Source organism: Ostrinia nubilalis, chromosome 13 (genome assembly GCF_963855985.1).
Source record: "Ostrinia nubilalis chromosome 13, ilOstNubi1.1, whole genome shotgun sequence".
In the NCBI taxonomy this organism is placed as follows: domain Eukaryota; kingdom Metazoa; phylum Arthropoda; class Insecta; order Lepidoptera; family Crambidae; genus Ostrinia; species Ostrinia nubilalis.
In genome coordinates, this window is record NC_087100.1 from 14,264,224 (window position 1) to 14,276,972 (window position 12,749).

The 12,749-nt window shown below is 36.2% G+C and overlaps 1 long non-coding RNA gene across 3 annotated transcripts in view; it reads left to right on the forward strand.

Annotated features, from left to right (window-relative positions):
* Positions 1 to 9,010, forward strand: part of LOC135077742 (uncharacterized) — a 29,571-nt gene extending 20,561 nt beyond the window's left edge. For 2 of the 3 annotated variants that reach the window (XR_010258494.1, XR_010258495.1), the window contains exons 3-7: positions 6,791 to 6,896; positions 7,226 to 7,402; positions 7,508 to 7,631; positions 7,868 to 8,072; positions 8,829 to 9,010. This is a non-coding gene — a long non-coding RNA (uncharacterized LOC135077742). Of the gene's footprint in view, positions 1 to 6,713; positions 6,897 to 7,225; positions 7,403 to 7,507; positions 7,632 to 7,867; positions 8,073 to 8,828 lie in introns of those variants that run through there. The other variant, XR_010258493.1, reaches the window with a different exon arrangement.
* The last annotated feature ends 3,739 nt before the right edge of the window (positions 9,011 to 12,749 follow it).

Here is a 12,749-nt window from a genome sequence, read left to right on the forward strand (position 1 = left end):
AGGGATCCTCTTCGATCTTATTGTGTTTAAGTTTTTTCAGTCTGAATTATTACTATCATTAGAATATGAAAAAAGATATCTTGGATTTGTCATTCTCACTAAAATGGCTCTGGGGTGGTGGCGTGGTGAGGCGGGTCGTTACATTCTCTAAAATATGATCGAGTGAAGCGATGGCTGGCTCATCCGTCATGTCTGTGAACAGGCGCTGCCTTCGGGGACTGGTCAAACCAAGTTGTCCAGATTCCTATGCTTTTAATTTTTAATAGGGTGATGTTATAATATTACTTTGCCACAGTTCCCATAGATAGTCAAAAATATTTTTGGTTACTTTAGTGTCAAAACAGTCACATTATTGGTAATAAAACATTACACGATTGGAAGGGATCCTCTTCAATCTTATTGTGTTTAAGTTTTTTCAGTCTGAATTATTACTATCATTAGAATATGAAAAAAGATATCTTGGATTTGTCATTCTCACTAAAATGGCTCTGGGGTGGTGGCGTGGTGAGGCGGGTCGTTACATTCTCTAAAATATGATCGAGTGAAGCGATGGCTGGCTCATCCGTCATGTCTGTGAACAGGCGCTGCCTTCGGGGACTGGTCAAACCAAGTTGTCCAGATTTTTACGCTTTTAATTTTGAATGGGGTGATGTTATAGCATTACTTTGCCACAGTTCCCATAGATAGTCAATAATATTTTTGGTTACTTTAGTGTCAAAACAGTCACATTATTGGTAATAACACATTACACGATTGGAAGGGATCCTCTTCAATCTTATTGTGTTTGAGTTTTTTCAGTCTGAATTATTACTATCATTAGAATATGAAAAAAGATATCTTGGATTTGTCATTCTCACTAAAATGGCTCTGGGGTGGTGGCGTGGTGAGGCGGGTCGTTACATTCTCTAAAATATGATCGAGTGAAGCGATGGCTGGCTCATCCGTCATGTCTGTGAACAGGCGCTGCCTTCGGGGACTGGTCAAACCAAGTTGTCCAGATTCCTATGCTTTTAATTTTTAATAGGGTGATGTTATAATATTACTTTGCCACAGTTCCCATAGATAGTCAAAAATATTTTTGGTTACTTTAGTGTCAAAACAGTCACATTATTGGTAATGAAACATTACACGATTGGAAGGGATCCTCTTCAATCTTATTGTGTTTAAGTTTTTTCAGTCTGAATTATTACTATCATTAGAATATGAAAAAAGATATCTTGGATTTGTCATTCTCACTAAAATGTCTCTGGGGTGGTGGCATGGTTAACTAATATTAGTAATTTACCAGTATAATTTAAGTTAATGCAGTGTAATAAATAGGTTAAGGTGCGGCGAGGCTGGCGCTCGGGTCCCTATGCCACCTTTTTTTTCAACCGACTTCAAAAAAAGGAGGAGGTTCTCAATTCGACTCGTATGTTTTTTTTTTCTATGTTTGTTACGCGATAACTTCGCCAATTATGAACCGATTTGAACAAATCTTTTTTCGGCGTATAGGTAATACCTCAAGGGTGGTCCCATTTAAATTTAATAATAAAAAAAATAACCCCCAAGGGTGGAAAATTGGGGATGAACTTTTTTATACGCAATATCTCCGCCGATTTTAAACCAATTTGAACGATAATTTTTTTGTTGAATAGGTATTATCAAAAGGATGGTTTCATGCAAATTTAAAAACAATATTTCACCTCCAAGGGTGGAAAATTGGGGATGAACTTTTTATACGCAATATTTCCGCCGATTATGAACCAATTTGAACGATTATTTTTTTGTTGAATAGGTATTATTTGTGTTCACGCATTTGAAGTCGGTTTTTTTTAAAAGTTATATTGATATTATTACATTTAGAAATAAACATTTCATAAACTTATTTGTTACGATTTAATAGTAATCGCGTCGGTATCCTTCCGTTTGGCCAAATTACTTTTCGCCAAATTTCGCTTCGCAAACAACTTATCGCCAATGTTTCATTTCCCAAATAAACTGAATTTTGAAAGAAACGGTTGAAAAGTAACAGTTGCTAAACAACTGTTACTTTTCAACCGACTTCAAAAAAGGAGGAGGTTCTCAATTCGACCCGTATGTTTTTTTTGACCCGTATGATTATAAATCAATTTGAACAATTATTTTTTTGTTGAATTAGGTATTATCAAAAGGGTGGTTTCATGCGAATTTGAAGAAAATATTTCACCCCCAAGGGTGGAAAATTGGGGATGAACTTTTTTATACGCAATATTTTTAATTTTTAGTTTTTTTTTGTGTTCACGCATTTGAAGTCGGTTTTATTTTTTTTAAAGTTATTATCGCACCACCTTTGCTGAAGGTTCTTTTACAGGCATCTGGAAGGTAGGTAGACTATTGGTCCTCCCGAAGGGAAACGGTAAGCCTCTCTCTGACCCGAAGGCCTATAGGCCTATTACTCTTTTGCCAATCCTGGGTAAGATCCTGGAGCGCGTCATCATCTCCTGCGCTCCCTGCTTGCACCGACATATATCTGACGCTCAGCACGGTTTCACCCGTGGCCGGTCTACGGTCACGGCGCTCAAGTTCATTAACTCGATCACCGAGAACAGTACTGCGTCATACGTGCAGCTGATCTTCCTGGACATCTCCGGTGCTTTTGACAACGCGTGGTGGCCGATGATTTTGTTGAAGGCCAAACAGACCGGAGCTCCACCTAATATCTTCAGGTCATTGGTTAGTTACTTTACAGACCGGCGTGTGGGCCTCTATGTAGGGGCTCAAACGTCGTGGAAGCGCAGTACCATGGGATGTCCTCAGGGATCAATGTTGGGCCCGACACTTTGGAACCTCCTGCTCAACGACCTCCTGATGCTGCCGTGTCCTGAGTGGGTACACGTAATAGCGTACGCAGACGATGTGACGATCGCAATCGCTTGGTGTGACCCTCGACGAGGCTAGGTCCTATGTGCCGCATGCGAAATTGATTGATTTACAAGCTGCCAATGGTTTTGGCAAGACGTCATGGGGCGTGAGATACCCCGCCCTAAGTGTGCTGTACGCAGGCATTTATGTGGCCACGATGACATACGCTGCGGCCGTATGGTACCGATGCTCGTCGATTTTTGTAATGAGAAAGGTGGTTGGAGGGAATCGATTTTTGTAATGAGAAAGGTGGTTGGAGGGAATACTCAGCGACCGGCGCTCATTTTACTCACGAAGGCTTACAGGTCGTGCAGCACGGCAGCGTTACCTGTAAGTCTCTCGTGCAGGACGACTTGCGGAGGAGGGAATCCAACTGGCCCCCAGGGAGCGCCGGGAATTGAAGCGCACCATTAGAGAGGATGCCGTGGCCTTTTGGCAGGAGCGGTGGGATGCGATAATTCATTTGGTCAAATTATCATTTGGCAAAATTTTACTTGTTCAAGTTTTTTTATGGCAAATTTTTGTATAGCAAATGTTTTTTGCCAAATATCCAAATAATTTGATTGATCAAATTAACACTTCATATACTTACCCACAAATCAAAGCATAAGGCACATGATCATAGTTTTCTTAAACAATAATTTTAATAATAAAATTGTATGTTTGCAAAAAGTAGGTATTGCAGAAAATAGTGGGTTAGGTTAGGTTAGAACAGTGACCATTAACGCGCGAAGGCGAGCGCAGCGTGCCGCGGTAGCGGCCGCCGAGCGCCAGAATCACCTCTTGTTAATGAATATTTCGATAAAAAGAATGAAATAAGTTGTTTGCGATGTGATAATTTGGGAAACGTTTTTGACCAAACATTAGTAATCCAATCACGTCATATTATTAGTTACTGCACGCTATGGCTGCAGAAGATTTAAACAAGATTTTTGGCGAGAAAATCAATTTTCGCAGAACATATTATCCGGTTAAATATCCGTGTTGTAGTTAAAGCTAGAACTAACTCTGACATTAAACTGTTAATAATTAAAATCCTAAACACTTCTTAACGTATTTTGTTGCATGGAGTATTCAGTTTTTTTATGAATACTGGGTTTTAATCAATATTTAACGAATACATAATAGTCCAAAACCAAATGATATAAAGATTTTTTAACAATTTTACAAGAAATTGTTTTTTTTTTATAACTAAAAACATTTAAAACATAACGTTACTTTTCTTGTTATACATTTAGGACATACTTTTTTAATTCGAATCGACACTATACGAATAGTTAAAAGGAATTCATATTTTTAATCACATTTAAGTCATAAATGTTGCTACACAACAAATAATATTTTTTATTAATTAGTACCTGTCTTTGTTAATAATATTAAAATTTGCAATAACTTAATAAAGAACCAAAAACTTTTTTCTCTTAATGTGTACATATTAACTATAAATTAATAATGAATATTGACTACCACCTACCTATAATGTTTTTATTGTAATTCAGTTTGTTATGTTTGTTAGCTTATTCACATATTACAGAATAGTACTTTTTAATAATTTCATATATTTAAACAATAAGAATTTTGTTTTGGGTGCACTGTTTTTAATGTCCTACGTAGGTACATATTTTATGTTCGTCCATTTTAACCTAACAATGAAATTGTGATAAAAATGGGTCCCATTTTGGGAACTGCTGTCTGTTCCCTCGCTAAATATTATCCTAATTACCTCTTGTCTTTGAAGTTAAAATTAATCATTTATCAGTTTCAACTACTCTGTTCAATATTTTCCTCCTTCTTCTCTCGTTGATGAGATAGATGTGCGACGGATCTCGAGCACTGTAGGTCGTAGGTGTTAAAACATCCTATCGCTTGTCTTGCTGAAGACAAGTGAGCATTGGATATCGACTACACCGTTTGTTTTTATTTGGGCTTTCACTTCTTTTGTACCTAATGTTTACTATATTTTCAGTTTAGAATTTTCTAATTATTTTATTACCATTATACTTTCACATTCTTAATATTAAAGTTACTCCTTTTATTTACAAGTTTGTTGTTGCTATCATGCATGAGGTAATTTTATTGTTGAGAGGGTTTTCATAATGGACGTGACATTTTCTTTCTTTGCCAGGAATTGCTACTTGATCAATTTCATAAAATTTACAATAACTAAAAGTTTTTTTACTAAACATTTTATAAACTTGAAATAAATAACTAATTAAATAAGTAACGTTATTGTTTATTCTTGTTAATTAATATTTAAGTACTATTTAAAATTACAAATAAATAAATTTTGACTTTGTTTTTGTAACCGTTTATAGCACTTTATATACCTTTAAAAGTACCTGTTTTTTAGTGAAACCTGTGATGTATTTGCAATGTTTATTTAAGAAATGCGAAAAAAGGCGACGGTTACATTATTAATTTTACAAAATGACAATTATACGACGATCCTTATTATGCTGGTGAGAACAATTTCGTTCAGTTTCGCTTATGACGGCATTAACTAACTTCATTTGAACACATCCATTGCTCATTGCTTTCTGAACCACGTGTTGTTTGTTATATTGACATACTCGTACTTGTACCTGGACACCCTGATATTCCGTCGACGCTGAGGTGTTTGATTGACACCCGGGACATTATCGACCGGTTATTTTCTCTGCCCTGATTCGTTAACCCTGCATCTTCCCTCCGCTCGACCTCTTCAACTTTATGCTCGTGCTGTGTTGGCTGTCGCCTTCACACTCTTCGCTTCGATGGCGTCACCCTCTCTGAGGCGTCTGCCTGTGTCACCCACGTGGATCAGTGACGTCCCCTGCAGGCTGGGGGTGTCGTCCTAACAGTCTTCCCCTGTCAATCAGTTCGTTCAGTCAGCGGTATCATTCTCTCTTCCTTCGTTTGGTTGGCTGAGGAGGCTCCTGTTCCGAATCAGGCGCTAATGTCATGGTGATTCCAAAGTGATTACGTTATATTCCGATATACCACTCTTACAGTAATGGGGTGATATTTTTCATATTCCATTTCACTTTGCTTTCCCATCTTCTCTTACATTACTGCACACGTAAACACTCATCATATACAATATCGGCTTACCCGGGCAAATCTATCAAATTTTGGATTCATTTCAGTAGCTGCTTTGCAATTGCTTGCTGCTTTAAAATGCTTGCGCTGCTTGGGCTTAGAATTCATTCATATTCATATTATTTATTTGCTAACTAATTGTAGCTAGAAGATCGAATTCGCCCAGTAGGGCGATCTAACTACATGAAATGGTTTTTATTTAAAATAGAAAGACCCGTGTCTTTCTATGTGTCTAGGTATGTCTTGACGCGATATTTATGAATGAGTTACATGTATGTACTCACTGCTTGACGTTTAGTTATAATGGGTGGGACGCGAATGATTAAAATCTGTTTTTAATGTTATACATTTCATGTAGGTAGATGGGGAGTAGAAGGGAGAGTGCATAACAAAACTAATCTTACTAACCATTGGCTTGCCTTTAATTAATTATAAGATCAAATTAATGTTATGGTACTATCCCATGTGCCAACCTCACCTGCTCGCGCCAACAGCCGGCTGTTGGCGGCAGCGGCGTGGCTCACCGCGAGAATGAGACGCTCCGCTGCGGTGCTCCCTGCTGTCTTACTGACGAGGCTCTGGCTTTAACTAATATTTATGGCTGTCTTTTACTAACATTGTATGTCATGTCATGTTATAGAGCTTGCAGATGGACTAACCAGGCTGGCAGTGTGTGGCAGCTAACTTGTTTATAAATGTGGAAACATCTCATTCACACAAAACAGATGAGCCGTGCAATGCTTTGTTGTGTCTCTAATTATACATCGATGTAAACTCTAACAATGCATAGCCAAATATAAATCTAATTTTAATATGTTTTATATTACAGATGACAAACGATTTATTAGTAATATCACTGTTTATATCTTATCTGGATAAGATACTCAATTAGACATCAAGATGACTGTCACTCGTACACTCAAAAGATACTAAGAGTAAGTATTAAAAATATTAATAAAATTATTATTTAATTTATAAAAAGACTAGCTTTTGCCCACGGCTTCACCGGCGTGAAATTTTGTTTGTCACAGATCGTCATAAATTATAGCCTATGTGTTATTCTGGGTTATAAACAATAATACTGTAAAGTTTCGTCAAAATCCGTTCAGTAGTTTTTGCGTGAAAAAGTAACAGACATCCAAATTTTCGCATTTCTAATATGTATTAGTATTTTAATCTGTACTACATCTTCTTTTTCTTCTTTTCAGCCAAATGACGTCCACTGCTGGACAAAGTACTACATATTTTATATTAATTATTTCAGGTATAGAAGCCAAAAGAGAAACTTGAGTGATGCAAAAGTTAAAATTGCTACGATGGTGCTCACCACATCTACTCGCAAGTCAAGTTCCTCAAGATGAAGCATTAATAACGCAGCCCTGACAAAATAATGCAAATTTGAAGAATTCATAAACATAAAAAGAACTAACTACTAATTAAGGTAAACGCAACTTCAATCTTCAGATTTATATTTATATAAATTATACAATTATAATTGTCTTATTACATTTCACTATTAATAATATTAATATGCCATCTATTTCAGGTATAGACTAGAAGAAATAATAAAAATTAAAATGTAATATAATACTTAGCTACCTACGTTTCGCTACTTCATATTGAACTGAACCGGAGCCTGACAATGCACCACACGACCTTTTTCTGATTATGTAAGTAAAACAATTTTACAACTCAATCGCAATAATCAATAGTAAGTGTTAAGATACCATAAACATTAAGCTTGGACATATCTTTGGAGTACTCAGCCAGTGTTCTTTTTTCTTTTCACCAACTGTCGTTAGGTCATATAACCTCTCTACTGGCAGGTGTTCACGCGCGCCTACTACCTTTGTTTAAAGGCATTTTTTTTTTATAAAAAATACTTTTAACAAAATTTAACCAACAGGTAAAACGCCATGAATAGAATAGAATTGATCACATCTCACAAGGAAGGAGGAGTGATATGGCGATAACATATTTTCTTGGCGAAGAAGAAATTACTGTCTCAATGCGTAAAATATTACTCTACGAAGCAAGAAGGCTAAGAATGAAGAAAGAAAAGAAGGCAAAACATAAACGCAAGACGCAAATAGTAGTTCACGACACGACAAGTAAGTGTACCTACCTAACATTATTACGTTAAACGACCAAGAAATATGAGATAAGTAATAGGCTAGATGACAAAATTTCAATTATTTGTCCGTCAGACAGATAATTAGAAAACATTAGACTCATATTTTTTATTTTCTTTTATAATTAAATAATAACAGTGCTACATCGAGTTGAAATGGCGCGATACGTCACGCTTGAGTAGAATTTTTACTCAAAAGTGACGTCACGCGACATTTCAACTCAATTAATTAATACTGTATATTCGATTATAGAAAAAAAAATACGAGTCTAATATTTTCTATCTGTCTGACGGACTAAATATAATTTTGATTTCATTACCCAGTCATCATCCCTATTGTATATTATTGCAAATCCATTTCCGAGACATGTTCAATATTATTCTTATAAAATGAATTCTATGCATAATTTCATACCCATAACACAAGCATATTAATTGCTTACTTTGGGGCTAGATGGCGCTGTGTGAGATTGTCCAAAGATATTTATTTATTTAAAGATATTTATACTTAATTTGAAATCTTATTTTAAACGCAAATGTCACACAATAAATGCTTGCCGCATTTTATTTAGATGCCACTTTAACTAATAATTAGGTATTATGTGATAATACTACCACGCATCCACTCACCTCTATGTTGTCATTTCTTAATTACCTATAGTCCTTTTTTGCGAATAAAATATAAGAGAATGAAATCATTAAAACGAAATAATTACAACTGTCTTTTTATTTCCAGGTTCATCAGTATCATGGAATTATCGACATTGGACTTGAAATCTCAGTTGAAGTTCCGGTATTGGATTGACGACAGCAGTCAACTATCGATGAACACTGATTTGAAGATGCTTGACGTTCTACAGAGGAAGCAAGAAAATAACAATTAGAGATATTTACAGATTAAAACATAGTAGTTATGCACTTTTATTCAAATTAATATTGTTTACTGGTCAGTAATAATACCATAACCCAATACTTGTAGCGGCTTATGCTGAACCTCATCATGGCTCTTTTGTTTTTTTTTTTCTTTATTTTTCATTTTCTAATATTAATTTAATGAAAATAAAATGCCAGCTACTCGGATATCTAGGTGACTTGGGACTGATTTTTTAATCGTTTAATATCTGCTGAAGAATAAACATTTTGACATATACTATTCTTCAGTTAAAAGTTATACGAAGATTGAGAAATCAGCCCACAAGTTTTTTTTAAAACTGAGGTGGAATTGTGTAAAGCAATCGTTATCATTTGACAGTTAACGTACGTAACATAACGTACGATTATTCTGTTCAAACGCTTTAACCGATTTTATCGTACCTACGTTATGAACTCAAATGATTACGATTGCTTTACACAATTCCATCTCTGATCCAGATTCTTTTTTATATTTTCATTTGTATAGGAAAATGTAACATAATCATTTATCCAATGTCAATTTGCATTCATTTTATAAATATTGCACTTGAAATTATGTTTATTATGATTACATAATATTTTGGAATTAAACATGTCTTAGCTAAGTAAAACTACTCGAATTTCACTATCATTGGAATTTAATATTTTTCGCTTATATTAAAATCGCAGCTTGATCCAGTTATTCTAGATAACTTAGATTTTTAAATCCGACTGTCAGCACTGAAGCTACATGTAGCACTTTTTCACTTATAAACTTATGTCTTTTTATTTAATGTACTAAATGATAGATCAATTACGAAAGTAGACTCCTCCTTTACAGAAACATAGTAATATTACAGTCAAATGTATGCTTTCAAAAGTTGTAGAATAATTGTTTAATCATTATAAATATACTATTTAAACCAATTTTTTGTTTTTTCTTCATTAATTAATTAATAAGCACAATGTAGGTTGAGTTATAATAACACACAGGCTTAAATATCTCACACACAGGCTTAACTATCTCGCACACAGATTTAAATATCTAACACAGGCTTAACTATCTCGCACACAGACTTAAATATCTTTGATATCTGTTTCCTAAACAACTTTCATTTAGGTACATACATAAGATGATTAAATTTTAATAATATGACTAAACTAAACTGCACTCAAACTTTCATGTAACATGGCACTCCATTAACAACGGTAACTAGAGAATGCTTGGAAATAAAATCGATAGGTGGCGCATTGTTAAATAGTAATCAATGGTGATAGCTCTACGATGCGCCTCCTGTCGGTATTATTCCTAAAGCATTCTGTAATTTCAGCACATCATGATAGACTACATTCATTCTTAATGACAATAAAATTAATAAACAAGTACACTAGCTATTACTTTTATTATTATGAATGCATAAGTTTTACAATATAGTTGATTATTATAAAATAATTTGTTAGGATAATCTCATAGGTACCTACTTCCGTAATATAGCCAACAAACAACTAAGGTAGATATGCTAATTGAATCAAGAAATATGTACGACAACTGAAATCTTGCATAATTTATTGCCTTCTATGCATAATGTCCCGAAGCAGTGGTAGGGTTAATATTGGGACGTGTAAAAGCGCTTTTTTAAAGCCTATTTGCAAAAATAAATGAATTTATTTTAATTTTAATATTATTGCTTAAAACGAAATAGATTTTTGTGCCAAATTCTAAAGACTAAGCCATATAACCGAAAATAAAGGCGAGGCCGAAGGCCGAGCGATAGTTTCAAGCCTGTGAGTCGCCATAGATTTATTTTTAATGCGTCAAAAAAGAGCCCAGTGACAGACAGAAAGGCGAGGCCGAAGGCCGAGCGATGGTTCAAATCCCGACAGTCGCCATAGATTTACTTGTGTTGCGTCAAAAAAGCACAAGAGCCTTGCGACGAACGATAAACGCCCCGTGTAATTTTTGCGAGGCCGAAGGCCGAGCTCCGAATGCGAGGCCGCAGGCCGAGCGCCGCGTAGGGCGAAGCCCGGAGCGGCCAGCATCGCAGATCTAGCTTTTGTAGCCCGCGTAGCGGGCGACCAAAGCTAGTCTATATTATATAAAGCTCGATTACCACTGACTGACTGACTGACTGATCAGGGGTATTTTTGGGGTATTTAGAAGGGAGGGGGGTAAAATTGTTAGTGTTTGTTTTAAACTAGATTTTTTGACTGCCAGCTTTACTGGATTTTTTGAACCAAAAAACAAAATGGCGGCACTTTTTGAAACTCCAACTTTTTTGTTTTTCATCCTGAATTTTTTCCTTTTTGGGAGTTTATTAGGGTTGCCAAAATGGCCGCGCCGCCATCTTGGATTGAAAATGCGATTTTGGGGTGTTTTTAGGGAGGTGTCACTCCGAGATGCGCAATTGTTTTTTAAAATTTCTTTTGAATATTTGTGACATGTATAGTCTTCTTAAGAGCCACATTCACAGATTATCAAAAAACAAGATGGCGGCTGAGCCGTCGGCCATTTTGTTGCGATCAAAAAATTCCCAAACTTTGGTAGCAATTTTCCGGCAGATGGCGACACCGGAGTGGGGTACAATGTTCCGGGCGATTGTTGGTCTGTTATTCGAGTGTTGCCATGAATCGGAAAAAACTACCATTTTGGGAGAAAATTTTCCACCACGGCCCCGGATAGCAGAAAATGGAAATTTCCAGAAATTCCAAAAACTTGGTATGCAGTTTGGTGACGTTTGGGGACCCGAATGACATTTCACCATTTTAATGAAAAAAGTCTGGCAACACTGCAAGTTATGGGGAAAAGTTTTTTTTGCGACATGGGTGTCTTTAAAGTTAGTGACAGACAGAAGGAGTCGTGGCAGAAAAAAAATAAAAATGACGTTTGGTCGGATATACGACCCAGATTATGGGAAAAATCCGAAATGTCAAAAAATCAAGATGGCGGCGGCGTGGGCGGCCATTTTGTAAAAAGTTGAAAATTTCGAAATTTTGGAATTCATTTTTCGAGTAGTTGGCAACATTTGGGAAAGTCGACTTGTATGAGGCGGTTGTGTGTCTTGTCAAGAGGTTTCGTTTGGGTGAAGAAATTTCTCCAGTGTTGCCATACCTTAGGAGATTTGGTCCAAAAATGTCGAAAGTGGAAATAACGACTTCCGGTCAGAAATTTGGATGCAGCCTCCTGCAAAAGGGTCGCGCAAATGACATTTGACCATTTTCATCTCGATCACCTGGCAACACTGGGAGCTACGGGGAAAAGTATTTTTTTCGACATGGGTGTCTTTAAAGTTAAGGACGGACAGAAGGAGATATGGGAGGAAATGTCTTAAAAATGGGGTTTGGTCGGTTATACGATCCAGACTATGGGAAAAATCCGAAAACATGGAAAATCAAGATGGCGACCGAGTGAGCGGCCATTTTGTAAAAAGTTTCAGATTTCTGATTTTTCAAATGCATTTTTCGGGCAGTTGGCAACATTTGGGAAAGTCGAGTTGTATGGGGCGATTACGTAGTTTGTCAAAGAGTAACGTTTGGGAAAACAAAAATTTCCAGTGTTGCCATACTTTGGAAGATTTGGTCAAAAAATGTAAAAAATGGAAATAACGACTTCCGGTCAGAAATTTGGATGACGCCTCCTGCAAATAGGTCAAACTAATGACATTTGACTATTTTTATCTCGATCACCTGGCAACACTGGGAGTTAGGGGAACTCAAAATTTTGGGACTTGGGTGGTTTTAAGGAATTGTTTCATGGGACTGGGTGAGG